The 17,161-nt window shown below is 41.9% G+C and overlaps 1 pseudogene; it reads left to right on the forward strand.

Annotated features, from left to right (window-relative positions):
• Positions 1-14,469: 14,469 nt before the first annotated feature.
• Positions 14,470-15,079, forward strand: LOC122739300 (annotated as a pseudogene).
• The last annotated feature ends 2,082 nt before the right edge of the window (positions 15,080-17,161 follow it).

The following is a 17,161-nucleotide window of genomic DNA, read 5'->3' on the forward strand; positions in this document are numbered from 1 at the left end:
TGGAAAGCAAAAGAGTGAGTTAGTAAGGGAGGTATAGGATCACCTAGAAGCCAAGCCATAAATGGCCAGTTGAGGTTGTGTAACAGAAATTTGTAGTGGACCCAGTCAGAACAGTCACATGATTTTTCTCCATCTTTGTTCAAGAGTATAAGAGTGAACCAAGTCTGAGTCTCAGTTAGGTGCAAACAATATGATAAGGCTGCTAGGGGTTCAAGAGATGAAGACAATGAGGAATTGAATTAGTTCATCAAGGAGTCAAGACTGGGGAGAAGAGAAAAGAGTGGCTAGTAGAGGGGGGATGACCTAAGAGGCAACTGAGGGGTCAAGGAATTGAAGGCCACAGTGAAGATGAAGAGTAGGGTTGCATGAGGGAAGGCAGAAGGAGAGGTGAAAAGGCAAAAGATTATGATCTGATAAATAAATTTCAGAATTCTTGAACATGGAAGTGGTACATTTGTGGATGATGGCAAGCTCAAGGGAATGGCCATCATTGTGTATGGTTGAGGTGGGAAGTGAGTAAGTTGAGGAACTTAGTGGTTAGGGTATGTTAGGGAGAATCACTATGTATGTCGAAGTCCTCTGGTATGAGGGCAGGAGTTGGGGAGGAGAGAAAAAATTATGAGCCAGGTATCAAACTCATTGGGGGTCTATAGACAACAGTTACTAGGATTTTGATTGGGTGGTAGATATGAATAGCATGAAACTCAAAGAAAAAGAGGTTACTGAATGGTGGAGGAAGAGGGAGTTGTAAGTGGTAATGGGGAGCAAGGAAAATTCCAACTCTGCTACCTTAACCAGTGACCTGAGGAGAATAAATGAAGGTACAGCCAGTAAAGAAAGGGTGGCCAGGAATGATTTGTCATTAAGGGGAAGCCAGGTTTCAATAAGATCTAGTAGATAGTAGTGGCAGAAGTTTTAAGATGAAGAGAAATTTTTTCCCTAAAGGACAGGCACTCCAGAGGGCACAGTGGAAGGGCTGGGTAGAGTTAGGTTGAAACTTTAGAATGGGAGAGTAAAGGGGGATTGGAATGAAGAATTGGGTTGCAGGGGTATGGAATGGGATTTGGATGATGATCTACAAAAGATCAAAGTCACTGGGATATGAAGGGCATGACCAGGTATGAGAATATTCATTATTGATTGGAGGGTGCCATTCCTCTACTCTCACAGGATAGGTTCAACAGGAGATGGGAGACCTACAGTCAAAGAAAGGATTGCTCTTATTTGCAATGGAAGATCTTCACATACCAACTAAGGGAATGAGCCAGCAGCAGGCAGTAGACATTGTATTGTACTGGAATAGATGAAAGTGGGTTTTTTTGAGGCAAATAGAAAATGCCTGCCCTAGTCCAAGACTTATGGCAGCTTTTCCTCAGGGGACACACTGTACCCAGAAGGAGATAAAAGATACAAGTCACTAGCTCAGTTTCAGTTCTTCTTGTATATGTATACATACACACACAAATGTATTTATGTATGTATATATGTGAATAATCCACCAAGAAGTGGTTGAAACCCAAAAGCAGTCTATTGCTCCAGGAGAGTGATAATATAGATATAGAAGGGCAAAAGACCAAGGACAGAGCCTTAGGATAATACTCACTGTTAGGTGAGAAAGAGAAAAATGAGTCATCAAAGGAGATTAAAAGGAGGAATTAGAAAAGGAAAATCATACGACAGTGTTCTGGAAATCAAAGGAAAAAAATAGACAACATTTCCAGATGCCACAGTGAGAATGAAAATGAGAATGAAACTAAGAAAAGGCCACTAGATTTAGCAAGAAGGAAATTATTAGTGATCTTTTCAAAGTACAGTTTCATTAGTGTTGTGGGGATGGAGCCCAGATTGAAAGGAATTCAGAATAGGTATCAAGAAAATGGAAGCACTGAATGTAACCTACTATGACACCACATTTTCCAGAAAGAGCATTGTACTTGAAATCAGGAAATATGAGTTGACGACCTGACTCTAATGTTTTGTAGTTTTGTGATCATAGATAAGTCAATAGACTTCTCAGCCTCACTTTCCTTTTTCTATAAGATGGGAATAATAATTATATTTGTCCTCCTATTTAACAGTGCTATGATGAATAAAGTATTGTGTAATATTTCAAGTAGAATATAAATATGAGCTTTTGTCATATATTACTTGTTTGAGAAGTTTTTCAGTAAAAAGAAAGGATTAAGGTGAAAATTGAGGAGCTTCAGGGTCAAGCAAAAGCTTTTTTTTTTCAAAAAGGGAAAGATGTGTCCATGTTTGAAAGTATAAATTAATTAAGTAGGAACAATTAAAACAGGTAGAGAAGGAAGCTTTTGGAGTTAAGATCCCTCAGGCCCAGAAAGACATGGAGTATGATATTTTGCATCAATGGAGACTTAAGGGACAAAGGTACTTCTTCCTTTAGATAGGAGAAAAGGTTGAGAGAATCTTACCTATTTGGAAAATGCAATGTTTTGGATTTTTGCCTCAGGTCTCAATTTGGTTTAGTTTCCTAGTTACCATATTTTATTTCTCATGTTTTATCAAAATTGAAGAGTGCCAAAAGCATTCAAGGTGCTGTATAAAACATAGAAAGAATCAACCCCATTCCCAATAGCTTACAGTGTAATTTTCACAGAATAGTCATTTGCTAATGCAGAGAGGGATAGGAATCCACTTGAGCTAATTGCAAACCTCTCCAAAACAGAAATTATACACCAAAAAAAAGTAACTTTAGTTGTGTGCATGGTCCAAGAAACACAGAATCTTTATTTTAATTTATTTTATTCTGAAATTAAAAATAAAACAAGCATTTCCATAACATATTAAAATAGAAAAAAGAAAGATTATACATGACACTACAAATTTTTTATGTATCCCTTTTAAATATATGATAAAGTTATCATGTAATGTTCTTTTTCCCCTTTTTTTCTTCCCTCCCCTCCCCTGCCCTAAAGATGGCTACCATTAGACACAAATGTGTGTGTGCATGTATAAAACCATTCTATACATACTTCTATTTATCAGTTCTTTTACTGGATGCAAATAGCTCCTTCCTTCATATGTCCCTTGTAGTTTAAGCAAATAAACCGACGTCCACTGACCTTGAGTTCATTCAACACCCCTTCCCCATCTTCCATACTATCAGCAGTGAGGATACAATAGCAGATCCAAGAATATGACATGGATCTACCAAAAACCAATCCCCACACTCTTGTCCCCCATTTCTCTTTTCAGTGCTATAGAAACCCCAGCTCCAAGGCTCAGAAATTTGCCCTGGCTATGACTGACAGACAGGCAGCCACAGACCCTAGAGAACAAAAGCCTGACAGGGGCCCCAATCCTGTAGAACAAGTGTTCCAAAAAAAACAAAAGCTTTGAACTTCCAGTGCCTAGAGAAACAACTCTGTAGCACCAGTAGACCCAGAGTCAGGCCAATGACACTATAACACCAACAAAGCTGGTGCCAATGCAGACAACCCTATTGCACCAATGTTGCAAAGCTCAAAATAACCAGTGCCGAGTCAAAGCACTAAGAAACAGAAGGAGTAGGACAGAATACTGCACATGCAGAAGGTACCATACCCCCACCACCAAGCCTCAGGGAAAGAGTACAGTATCCAGCTGGGATCAGTTCTAATGTCCCAAAAGTCCCAAAAGGTGGGACAGAGACTTAGGCAGGTGAAACATGAATTGCCCAGTGTGGGAGAAGCTGAACTGTTTTGAGATCTAATCCAAAAAGAAACCACAGTAAGAGGAAAGTGAATGATAGGAAAAATAAGGGGGACAAAGGAGGAGGACAGACTGGAATTACCAAAGACTTCAGGAAGAAGAAAATTCAAAGATCTTGAACATATATAGATAAATTGAAAGGAAAAATAGTAATAAAAGAAGGCAATATGGCCTCCAGATCTAATAAACAAGTACAGACATCTATGAATAAATACTTTAAAATAAAGGAAAATGGTATAACACTTACTGAGACAATGGACCATATGGAATTTGAGGAGAACATGGAAACATAACATGTTATTTCTAAATGAATCCAAAGAAAAATGAGAATTATGCGAGCAGATTTATGGTCTACACAATAAAAATAATGGGTAACATAAAAAACTGGAATCTGTGATGGCAAGCCTCATCAAAGAAACAAACAAACAAACAAGAATAAACAATAGATTGGAAATGTAAGTACAGAAAAATGAAGGACTACCTAGAAGAAGAGAAGAAAAATAATAATAATAATGTTAAAAGAAAAAAGAGACATACACAGTTTGGAGCAGATGAACTGAGAAAAAGCATTGAGTATCTCAATAGCTGAAAAGTAGCAGTAGTAATAATTGCATCACCCTCCCCAGCCCTGCCTAATATGTAATTTGAGCCAGCAATAATAGCAACATAGGGGGAAAAGGAAAAAGGGGGAAGAAATAGTAGGACTGAGCCACAGCAAAGAAGGGATAGGTCAATGAGAATGATTAGCCCTATGGGCATCTCAGAGCAGAATTCTCCAGCTGAATCCATGAATTTTACTCACTGAGTAAAGAACTGAGGAAAGTCCCAAGAAAAGGCCTGCTTTCTCTTTCCCCAACTTCTCCTGGTGAATGTCAATTAACAGACATTGTACATATTCTTCTCACTTATTTATCAATGTTTCTACTCACCTGAATTTTGCCTCACTTATAAAGAGGTCAGAGGGAAACTAAAGGTAAATGTGAATTTAAATGAAGGCAAAGAACAAACTTCATCAGTTTGGGTCACCAGAACCTCCCACAAAATTTGGACCTTTAAACAACATTTCCCAGAAATTTGGCCCATTTCCTAAACATCCAGTTCTGAAACGCATAGAGTTGCTTTGCAATGAGGAAGTGTTAGCAGATAAAAGTAGACTAGCTGAAACCCCAGTGTTTTCTCCAAAATGAGTTTTGTTCAGTTAACTCAGGTTCAGCACATATTTTTTATGAATCTATGATGTGCAAGCACTGTGATAGGTACTTAAGGAGAAACAAAGAAAGTCCCTTCTAGAGCACATAGATTAGCTCAGAGATAAGATCCTAAGCTGATATGCAATACCTAATAGTATAGGATAAAGATAATAGACAAATACATCCCAAGTGCTTTATGAGATGGAAGTGGGGGCAGAGATATTAGTGAAAAAGAAGATTTTAAAAGATTTAAATTAAGTAGGAAGTAGACTGAACTGGGCTTTCAAGACTGTGTAGGGATTCAACAGGAGAAGTTACAGACAAACACTCCAGACACACAGAAAAGTGTGAGCAAATGTGTAGAGGAAGAAAGAGAGAACATTTTAGTTTGACAGCAATGTGGCCTAAGCAAAAGGAGAATATTGAGATAAGGAGCACAACAGGGTAGCACCAGGTGGTGAAGGGCTTTGAATGCTAGGCAGTGATGTTTGAACTTTACTTGGCAAGCAATAGCAGACCATAAAAAAGTTTTCTTTTTTTTTCCTTTTTAAGCTGTAGAGTGACATGACAAGATCTTTTCATAAGGAAGATTAGCCTGGAATTCATGTGAAGAATCTACTGGACAAGAGAAGAGTGAGGGAAAGGATCAAGGCAGTGAAACCTACGAAAAGGCTATTGCAATACTGAAGACCCCATTATTCTAAAGGCCTAGAATGCCAAGACCAAAATGAAGTGTATGGCAGAAGTATCAGGTTCTAAAACAAAGTATTCAAGTTTTCTTGAGCCCCAATTTTTGTGCTTCTCAGGGTTTTTGTTTGTTTGGTTTGGTTTGGTTTTGGTTTTTTTACAAGATGCTACCAGACTTTCTAGCTATTTACATTCCGTCATGATGTCATTTCAATAGGTTTCCACTATTCTTTGACCTTGTGCCTAAAGCCAGTCTTATATAGAGGAAAAGCAAGTTTTTGCTTAATATCATTTGAGATGCATGAAGCCACCCTATCCCCAAAAATCTTTCTACCTTCACCATCCATACCTAAAATTCTACAACTAGTGATTTGAATTCAACAAATATTTTCTATACTCAGTGTAGGATATGTATGGCACTATGTAACACCTTCGCTCTTCATTCGGCTTTTAAAGTATAAACATTCCCAAGAGGGGTAATTCATTAAACTCCCTGAAATTTAGCAAGATTATAGATATCTTTCCTTCCTGACAGTAGGGATAAGAACCCATATGATGGGGAAGAAGGATAAATGGGAAGGGATCAAAAATAGGCATTCATAACAAACTTTGACTCCTTCCCAATTCTGGCCCAAAGCCAATACTGTCTTTATGAACTCCAAGATCAGAACTTAAACACTTTTCAAAGTAGGTAAAGACTGTAACTCATTCCTTCCAGGCTATGCAACTTTAGGCAGTGGGGTGAATAGAACAGTCTCCTTGGCCCATTGTTCAATAAAGAAGTTCTGATCAAAGAAAAGAAAATGAAAGTGGAAAATGAAGGGTTCTAAAGCAATGAATTTTTTTTTAAATCAGGCACTCAGAAAGACCAGGAAAGCACTGAATATTTGGGCCTTGTGGTTTGATGTTCAGTTTCACCAGGGCACCAACAAAAGATACAGCAGCTATTTTGCAGCCAAATACCCAAAATTAACCACCAATGAGCCTCTATTGGTGTATTGTGTGTGTATGTATGTATATGTGTATATAAGTATGTATTATATGTTATGTATTATATGTATATATGTATTGCATGACATATATTCTATATAGTATGTATGTATGTATAAAATAGAAAATACATATGTGTATATTATGTGCACACATTTGAGCTAGAAGGACTTTTAAGAATCATCAACTCTATGTCCTACATTTTACATGGCAAGGGAAGGCAACAAGCACTTATTAAGCTCTTTCTGTATGCCAAGTACATAGTAAAATGAGTAGAGGCCCATAAAAGAGAAGCAATTTGCCCAATTGCACATGGATTGCAAGTATCAGAACTGATCTGAACTCAGTTTTTCTGACTATCCAAATCTAGTGGTTTTTCTACTAGAGCATATTGCTGGCTCACCTGAACACCTTGGTTTTACCTGAAGGAAAGTTATTTGAGCTTATCCAAAATATTTTAATGTCTTATTCATGCTCAGTGTGATTAGGTTCTGTCCTCTTCAGACAGCTGAATGCTGTGCCTATAGTTACCCTGCCCTGTCCTCTCCATGGAAATGTTTAAATAAAGGCGTGTGACTGTTTATCCCACAGAAACTCTGCCTTTGGTTAAGATCTCTTTCACCCCTTGGTGACTTCTCCTACAAAAATGTTATCCCTCAACACCTTTCTGTCAACAAGCCCTCCATCAAGAGAGTTTGAATAACTTGATAGGATCTGCACACCAAAGGAAACCTGTCAAACCAGCAGGTCAGAAAAAAGCTAGCCTTCCTGAGGGAGACTTTTCCTTCTTTGAGCTCTAGGAAGTTTTTTAATGACTTGGTATATTTATATTTTATGGATGAGGGATAAAGATACCAGAGCTAGTCTGAGTTTCTGATGCCTTTCTCATGTATGCAAGACAAAATCTATAGAAGGTTATCACTCACATTGGGATGTATCTCTTTACATAAATGGAATTCTGTTGCTTGATTATTATTTGATATTATATCTCCACCCTATCCTAGACAATCTATAGAATATTTGCCAAGAAACAAGCATGATCTATCCTGCTAGACCCTAGGATCTATATGAGAAAGAGAGAGAGAGAGAGAGAGAGAGAGAGAGAGAGAGAGAGAGAGAGAGAGAGAGAGAGAGAATACAAAGAACAATAGAGCATATAAGAGGCATTGTGGAGTAAAAGAAAGGATAGACTTGGAGCTGAAAGAAGTGGTTTAAAGTCCTGGCTCTACCATTTACTAGCCATGTTACCTTGAGCAAGTCACATAAAATACATCTGTTTTATGACCTATAAAATAAGTAGGTACAGGAGCAGTTAATGTTAATGCTAGAAGCATTAATAAAAAGTATAATGTTCAGAAAGGAGAGATGATAGTCCCTCACCAAACCATACCTGGCATATGGATTTGAATAATAGTTGTCACATGCAAGGAATCAAATTGAAAAGATCAAAGAGGGTTACCAAATTGGAAGAATTTGAAATTATACTACGTGAGAAACATTTAAAAGAAAGGAGAGGTTATGAGCCTTAAAAAGAGAAGACTGGGGGGAAGAGGCAGGAGCATATGATAACTCTCTTCAAATATTTAGAGATGTAAATAATTTTGGTTAATTACAGAAAAATATAAAGAAATGGATGGAAGTTCCAAAAAATATTGTATCTATATCTGCCTAAAAAGTTTTAGAGCCAACAATAAGTATAATGTTCTTGTTTTTCGTGGGGCAATGAGGGTTAAGTGACTTGCCCAGGGTCACACAGCTAGTAACTGTCAAGTGTCTGAGGCCAGATTTTAACTCAGGTACTCCTGAATCCAGGGCCGGTGCTTTATCCACTGCGCCACCTAGCTGCCCCAATAAGTATAATGGGCTGCTTTGGGACATAATTAAGCATCAGTTGTCAAGTAGAAACAGGATGACAATTTGCCTGGAATACAGTAGAAATGAATCTCATTATTAAGATATGAACTATGCTAGATGACCTCTGAAGGCTTTCACAATTCAAAGGTAGTGTAATTACCATTCCTATTTCAAAAAGATATTCTGGGAAATCAAATCAAATTATGTATTTAAGTGTATAGGGCTACAATTCTAGCTAGTCTGTCTAAAATATCTAATAAGTGGTCGCCAATAAATTATAAGCTTTAGCAAGAGTTAGACTTTTAAGCATTTATTAAGGAGAATAAGAATTTGGTAAAGAGAGAGAGAAAGACCTAGATTCATCTATCTATTAAAGGGAGAGCTCATTTCTAGCTCCCTTCTCCACCTGAGTCCTGAGGAAAAAGAGCGAGAGAGCCAGCCTCGCCCCCTCTTCCTCCCACAAGCAAATGTCACTTCCTGACACCAAAGAAAAGCTTCATGCCCTTGCCCTCAGAGGGCTTCTCCTCATGGTGGAGCTTTCCTACACACAGTAAGTCTCCAGCAGGTGGCATCATTCCAATCGTTACATAAGGGACATTGTGATGCAAGAGCACTATTTAAATGTGAATGACAATTAAAAGCAAATTAAATCATAAAGGGCAAATGAGATGACAACAGATGAGCTTCAATTAACACAAAGGCTGATTGAATTTAACAATAATCATTTATTGCTTGACAACAGATAAAGAGAAGACAAAAAAAAATAGATGAACCAAGAAAAGAATACTCAGAAAACAGTATGAGAATACATAAGTTATCCCTTTTTTTCAGGGATGTAAAGCAGAAAGGGGGACAAAGGAAATGAAAAAATATAAAGAGAACACAACAAATTAGTATTGTTAATTTGTGCTTCCAGAGATGAAGGGGAATAACTAACAATATCTCTCAAAAGAAGGAATATAAGAAAAGGAAAAATGGGAGGTAAGGTACAATTGAAATGGAGGGGCCAGAAAACTATGGCCTGCAGGGCATAGGTGGGAAATCCACCAAGAATGAGACCCTTACTATGCAAAAAGGACCAAGGTGGGAACTCAGCCAAAGAGCAGAGAAAGGAAAGACTATCCAAGAACAGGAGTCATCACCTGAAGTGAGAAACCTGCAGGACAAGCTGTTGGAGCCTTCCTCCTACTAGGCAAGGAAAAGTACAAGTGAAAGGAGAACATATCTACCAAATTTAGGTTCTCCACCAGGCCATCTCCCAAACCCTGGTATCCAATTATCAGAAGTATGTGGAGGACGCTTCCAAGAAAGAAAGAAAATACATCCTTAAAGAGTACCACTGGGGACAGCTAGGTGGCCCAATGGATAGAGCACCAGCCCTGGAGTCAGGAGGACCTGAGTTCAAATCCAACATCAGACACTTTACACTTATTAGCTGTGTGACCCTGGGCAAGTCACTTAACCCCAATTGCCTCACTTTAAAAAAAAAAAAAGAGTACCACTGAATGCAACTAGTGGTTGACCTTGCACCCTGTGAGTCCAAGAAGTTTGGCTCAGCTGGAGCCCAGAATCCCTAGCAGAAATCCTATCAATTGGACGATTGCTAGGATTCTGTGTCTTTTTGCAATAAAGTTCATAGATGACTTTAAAAAAAAAAAAAGAAAAGAAGCAGAGGAGGGGAGCCAGCTAGGAGGCAAAGTGAATAAAGCACCAGTCCTGGATTCAGAAGGACCTGAGTTCAAATCTGCCCTCAGACACCTGACACTTACAAGTTGTGTGACCCAGGGCAAGTCACTTAACCCTCATTGCACTGCCCCCACAACCACACAAAAGAGAAAAAAAGTAGAGGATGATTGGGACAAGGCACCCCCGGAAATGCTCCAGGATCTGAAGGGCACCTTGGAAAGGTGCCTCCCTTGACTGGATCACCTTCCCCATCACTGACTTGAGAGAAATGCTCATGAGCTTCCAGAGGGATATATCTCTGGTCCCTCAAAAGAAGACAGATCTCTTATCATCCAGCCCAAAGATCTGAAGAGTGTCAGAGATGGAAGTGAGTCCCAGGACCAGTCTGACAACAAAGAAAGATTCGTCCAAGCTTTATTGTCTTGGTGGCCCAGAACTTCACCTGCAGAAAACACTACTGGGAAGTGAAGGGGGAAGATAAGGAGGAGTGGGAAGTGGGCATCTTTGAAGATCCAGTCAGCAGAAAGATAAAATCTTCCATGTTCCCTGAGACTGTAAGGAGCCTAGCAGGCTGCAAATGTGGAAAGCATTGCTTTCTCCTTGCACAGGATGTCAATCCTGTAAGCCCACTTGTACAGAGAGTAGCCATTTTCCAGCATTAGAAAAGAGGACAGAGGGGCAGCTAGATGGCGCAGTGGTTAAAGCACCGGCCCTGAATTCAGGAGTACCTGAGTTCAAATCTGGCCTCAGACACTTGACACTTACTAGCTGTGTGACCCTGGGCAAGTCACTTAACCCCCATTGCCTGCAAAAAAAAAAAGAAAAGAGGACAGGGGCAGCTAGATGGCGCAGAGGATAGAGCACCAGCCCTGGATTCAGGAGTACCTGAGTTCAAATCTGGCCTCAGACACTTAACACTTACTAGCTGTGTGACCCTGGGCAAGTCACTTAATCCCAATTGCCTCACCAAAAAAAAAAAAAGAGAGAGAGAGAGAGAGAGAGAGAGAGAGAGAGAGAGAGAGAGGTCCAAGAGTGTTTTGCAGTGCTAGGGGGATAGAACTCTTCCCTGTAGGCTCCCAAAGTTTTGCAGAGGCTTCTTCCACCTTCCTTCTCTCCTTTCCTTTCCCAATGGAAAAAGTACCCCTGGAGCTCTCTCATTTGCTGCCCCACTACATGGCTGCCAACAGATCAGGATGATCATGGGGCACCTTACATTGCAACTAACTCACAACAACACCTGAAAGCATTTCCACCCCATGTAATCTGAGTCAGGTCAGTCATTTAATGATAAATTTAAAAAATAAAACCCAAACCAAAGCAAAACAGGACTCCCCAGGAATTATTTCAATTTGTACTTGTTCACTGGGCTTGGCACCAGAATTCAAGAGAAAGGCCTGATGTTATCTACCCTGAGAAGAATGGCTGAGGAGGGAATCAGAGGTCAGTTGTGCCTGGAAGTGAGGGGCCAGACAACTCTAGGCTGGAGGGCTTAGGTGTGAACTCAACTGTGCATGGGGGACCCTTACTATGCAAAATGGACCAAGGTGAGGACTCAGGCCTAGAGCTAGAGCAGAGAGAGGAAAGACTATCCCAGGCCAGGAGTTCTCACCTGATCTGGGTGGAGAAAAGGGAGGGGCTAGCCAAAGGAAGACCTATAAAAGGAAGCCAGCAACTGGGTCCTGGTATCTTTTGCAGCCAGAGCTCCAGGGAAAGGGCCAGCATTCTCTGTCCTGGGAGGAGGATCTGAGAAGGAAAGGATCTCAACCCTAGGGACATGGATGCCAAAGAATTGATTGAAAAGCTCAAGGCAGATCTCACTTGCTCCATCTGCCTGGGCTACTTCACTGAGCCAGTGACTGGTGATTGTGGCCATAGCTTTTGCAAAGGCTGTCTCCTCCAGGCCAGGGAGGGTGCCCAGGAACCATGGACCTGCCCACTGTGTGGAAAAATCACCACAGTCAGCAGTGATTTGGTGATCACCAGGAACCTGCAGAAACTGGCCATCACTGCCAAAAAGCTCAGACCTCATCTACTGCACACCATTGTGGGCCTGACCACCTGTGATCAACATGGCAAACAGGAGAAGCTCTTCTGTGTGGAAGACCACAGAACCCTCTGTGATTCCTGTACATTAGCCCCCCAGCACAAGGATCACCAAATCTTGCCCTTGGAAAAGGCTGCTGGCATGGGCCAGGGGAAATGACAGGAGACACTGCAACTTACAAGGAAGACAAAATGAATTTCAAATTGCATTGGGAAAACATCTTTGAAACATTGGGAAATTGTTTAAAAATTGCATTGGGCGGGGCAGCTAGGTGACACAGTGGATGGAGCATCAGCCCTGGATTCAGGAGGACCTGAGTTCAAACCTGGCCTCAGACACTTAACACTTACTGGCTGTGTGACCCTGGGCAATTCACTTAACCCCAATAGCCTCACCGCCCCCCAAAAAAAGTTTTTTTAAAAAAATTAGTTTTAAAATACAATGAAAAATGCTAGAGGGGATTGGGAAAACAGGGACACCGATGCACTGTTGGTGGACCTGTGGATTGATCCAATCATTCTGGAGAACAATTTGGAACTCTCCCCAAAAAGGCCCATACCACTGGGCCTACCCTTGGCTCCAGCATTACCACTGCTTGATGAAATCCCAAAGACATGAAAAAATTTAATGAGACAAATCAGGACCAAAATGTTTATAATACCCTTTTTGCACAGAATAAGACCTGGACACTGAAGCCATGCTCAACAATTGAGGGATGATGAAACAAGCTGTGCCACAGAATCATGATGGAATATGATTTTGCTAAGAGAAATGACAACAATCAGGATGATTTCACCCAAGTCTGGCAAGACTTACATCAACTGATGCTGAGGGAAGTGAGCAGAACCAGGACAACATTGCACCCTGTGACAGTGATATTCTGTGATGAACTTCAAATAACTGAGCTATTCTCAGCAACACCATGACCCAAGACAATCCCACAGGACTCACGATGAAGTATGATATCTGCCTCAAGAGAATAAAAGTTATGTTGTTTGAATAAAGCCTGAAGCACGCTCTTTGTCACTTACTTTTTTTCATGCTTTTTTAAAATGTGATTCTTCTGGTACAAAATTACAACAGTAGAAGTAGTTTCCATCATTGCACATGCATAGCTATATATGATTGCTTAGAGTTGGGGCATGGGGGTGGCAGGAGAACAAGGAGGAAGGGAGGTATAGAATTAAGGAACTCAACATTTAAAAAAACACAACTGTTAATAAATTGTTTTAATGTCATTTGGGGGAAATATAATATTACACGCTCAAAAATAAATTATTTTAATACAGTTGGAAATATAAGATATTCTTTTTTTTAACAACCACAAGTCAAGCCAAGGAAAGGGCAAAACCATCCAGCATAGTTGCCAAGAAATCCTCCAGGAGGATCAGGTCGATCCAGATACGACTGGAGTGGCTTAAAAAATGACCATGTATTTACGATATGTATAGTAATCAAAACTGTATATATAAGCATGTGCAGTCATTAATGCATATATGTTCACCTATATTTACATGAACATGTACAAAGATATATCTCTGTGCATCTACATGCATACACATATGTCAAAAGACTGTCATATACAGAATACTCTGAGTAAAATGTCATATATATTGAAGATGTATGTGTCAAATCTCAATATATGTACGAATGTGGGGTATTATCTATATGTAGATACATGTATACATATATGTAGGCCTGAATCCATGGGTCAACACACACAACCAAACATCCAACCAACCAAATAACCAACCACCAAAGCATGCAGCCAGCCAGCCAGCCAGCCAGCGAGCCATCTACCCATCCATCCATGAGACAACATGGTACAACAAACCATGGTACTAGGCTGAAACTCAGAGGTCTCTTGGAGCTAGAATCGTCTATTACTGAAGTACTTGTAAATGGCATTTGACCAAGAGAACTGAAACTAGGAAAACAGAAATTGTTTTAGACGGTGTGAGAAGGAGAGAGGCAAGGTATAAAGAGGACACATTCACCTTTTAGAGAGTTCCTTCAGTGTGAATATGAGAAAAGGCCCCAATTCTTAGTGGGTAACGAAAATCTACACCTGCATAAACCGCACCAGCCATGCAGGGACAACCCGGTAGAAGTTGAGGAGAGCGAGGCCACACTTGCACAAGAAATCCAAAATCGGCAAGGCATGATATTCGAAGTAGAGGAGAGCCATTCTGCCTCGAACCCAGGCGGGTGAGGAGCTCCCTACTGGCTCCAGCTTCTGTCGCTCCGCTGCCCCCGCCGCCGCTCTGCCGACAACCCGGTTCGGAGCCTGTGCAGACCACCAGCAGCATGCTGGCCAAGGGGTCGCTCCAGTCCGTCCAGGTCTTAGAGCAAAGACGACGGCCACCGCTGTGGCCCGCTACAAGAGACGCAACGGGGTGCGGGGGGTGGGGGGACGGGGATCACGGTAAACGGGCGCCCACTGGAAATGATGGCGCCACCAACCCTGTAGTACAAGCTGTTGGAGCCAGTCCTCCTGCTGGGCAAGGAGCGCTTTGCTGGCGGAGATATCCGGGTCCCAGTGAAAGGAGGGGGACATGTCTCCCACATTTATGCTCTCCCGCAGGCCATCTCCCAAGCCCTAGTGGCCTCTTCTCAGAAGTATGTGGACAAGGCTTCCAAGAAAGAAAGAACAGACATCCTTATCCAGTGAGAGCGAACCCGGCTGGGGGCTGACCCTCGTCGTCGCTGCGAGTCTTACAAGTTTCGCTCCCCTGCAGCCCGGGCTCCTAGCAGAAATCCTGTCGATTTGACGACTGCTAGGATTGTGGGTCTTTCTGCAATACAGTCCGTAGATGACCTTAAAAGAAAAGGAAAAGAAGTACGGGAGGATTTGGTCAAGGCACCCCCAGCAATGCTCCAGGATCTGAAGGGCACCTTGGAAAGCTGCGTCCCCTGACTGGATCACCTTCCCCATCACTGGCTTGAGAGAAATGTTCATGAGCTTCCAGAGGGATATATCTCTGGATCCTCAAAAGAAGACAGATCTCATATCATCCTGCCTAAAGAACTGAAGAGTGTCAGGGCTGGAAGTGCGCCCCAGGACCTGTCTGACAACAAAGAAAGATTCGTCCAAGCTTTATTGTCTTGGTGGCCAAAACTTTCACCTGAGGAAAGCACTACTGGGAAGTGGAGGGGGGAGATAAGGAGGAGTGGGAAGTGGGCATCTTTGAAGATCCAGTCAGCAGAAAGATAAAATCTTCCATGTTCCCTGAGGCTGTAAGGAGCCTAGCAGGCTGCAAATGTGGAAAGCATTGCTTTCTCCTTGCACAGGATGCCAATCCTGTAAGCCCACCTTTACACAGAGTGGCCATTTTCCTGCATTAGAAAAGAGGACCAAGAGCATTTTGCAATGCTAGGGGGGATAGAACTCTTCCCTGCAGTCTCCAACGTTTTACAGAGGACTCTTCCACCTTCCTTCTCTCCTTTCCTTTCCCAATGGAAAAAGTACCCCTGGAGCTCTCTCATTAGCTGCCCCACTACATGACTGCCAACAGATCAGGATGATCATGGGGCACCTTACATTGCAACTAACTCACAACAACACCTGAAAGCATTTCCACCCCATGTAATCTGAGTCAGGTCAGTCATTTAATGATAAATTTAAAAAATAAAACCCAAACCAAAGCAAAACAGGACTCCCCAGGAATTATTTCAATTTGTACTTGTTCACTGGGCTTGGCACCAGAATTCAAGAGAAAGGCCTGATGTTATCTACCCTGAGAAGAATGGCTGAGGAGGGAATCAGAGGTCAGTTGTGCCTGGAAGTGAGGGGCCAGACAACTCTAGGCTGGAGGGCTTAGGTGTGAACTCAACTGTGCATGGGGGACCCTTACTATGCAAAATGGACCAAGGTGAGGACTCAGGCCTAGAGCTAGAGCAGAGAGAGGAAAGACTATCCCAGGCCAGGAGTTCTCACCTGATCTGGGTGGAGAAAAGGGAGGGGCTAGCCAAAGGAAGACCTATAAAAGGAAGCCAGCAACTGGGTCCTGGTATCTTTTGCAGCCAGAGCTCCAGGGAAAGGGCCAGCATTCTCTGTCCTGGGAGGAGGATCTGAGAAGGAAAGGATCTCAACCCTAGGGACATGGATGCCAAAGAATTGATTGAAAAGCTCAAGGCAGATCTCACTTGCTCCATCTGCCTGGGCTACTTCACTGAGCCAGTGACTGGTGATTGTGGCCATAGCTTTTGCAAAGGCTGTCTCCTCCAGGCCAGGGAGGGTGCCCAGGAACCATGGACCTGCCCACTGTGTGGAAAAATCACCACAGTCAGCAGTGATTTGGTGATCACCAGGAACCTGCAGAAACTGGCCATCACTGCCAAAAAGCTCAGACCTCATCTACTGCACACCATTGTGGGCCTGACCACCTGTGATCAACATGGCAAACAGGAGAAGCTCTTCTGTGTGGAAGACCACAGAACCCTCTGTGATTCCTGTACATTAGCCCCCCAGCACAAGGATCACCAAATCTTGCCCTTGGAAAAGGCTGCTGGCATGGGCCAGGGGAAATGACAGGAGACACTGCAACTTACAAGGAAGACAAAATGAATTTCAAATTGCATTGGGAAAACATCTTTGAAACATTGGGAAATTGTTTAAAAATTGCATTGGGCGGGGCAGCTAGGTGACACAGTGGATGGAGCATCAGCCCTGGATTCAGGAGGACCTGAGTTCAAACCTGGCCTCAGACACTTAACACTTACTAGCTGTGTGACCCTGGGCAATTCACTTAACCCCAATAGCCTCACCGCCCCCCAAAAAAAGTTTTTTTAAAAAAATTAGTTTTAAAATACAATGAAAAATGCTAGAGGGGATTGGGAAAACAGGGACACCGATGCACTGTTGGTGGACCTGTGGATTGATCCAATCATTCTGGAGAACAATTTGGAACTCTCCCCAAAAAGGCCCATACCACTGGGCCTACCCTTGGCTCCAGCATTACCACTGCTTGATGAAATCCTAAAGACATGAAAAAATTTA

The sequence above is a fragment of the Dromiciops gliroides genome, chromosome 2, assembly GCF_019393635.1.
Source record: "Dromiciops gliroides isolate mDroGli1 chromosome 2, mDroGli1.pri, whole genome shotgun sequence".
In the NCBI taxonomy this organism is placed as follows: domain Eukaryota; kingdom Metazoa; phylum Chordata; class Mammalia; order Microbiotheria; family Microbiotheriidae; genus Dromiciops; species Dromiciops gliroides.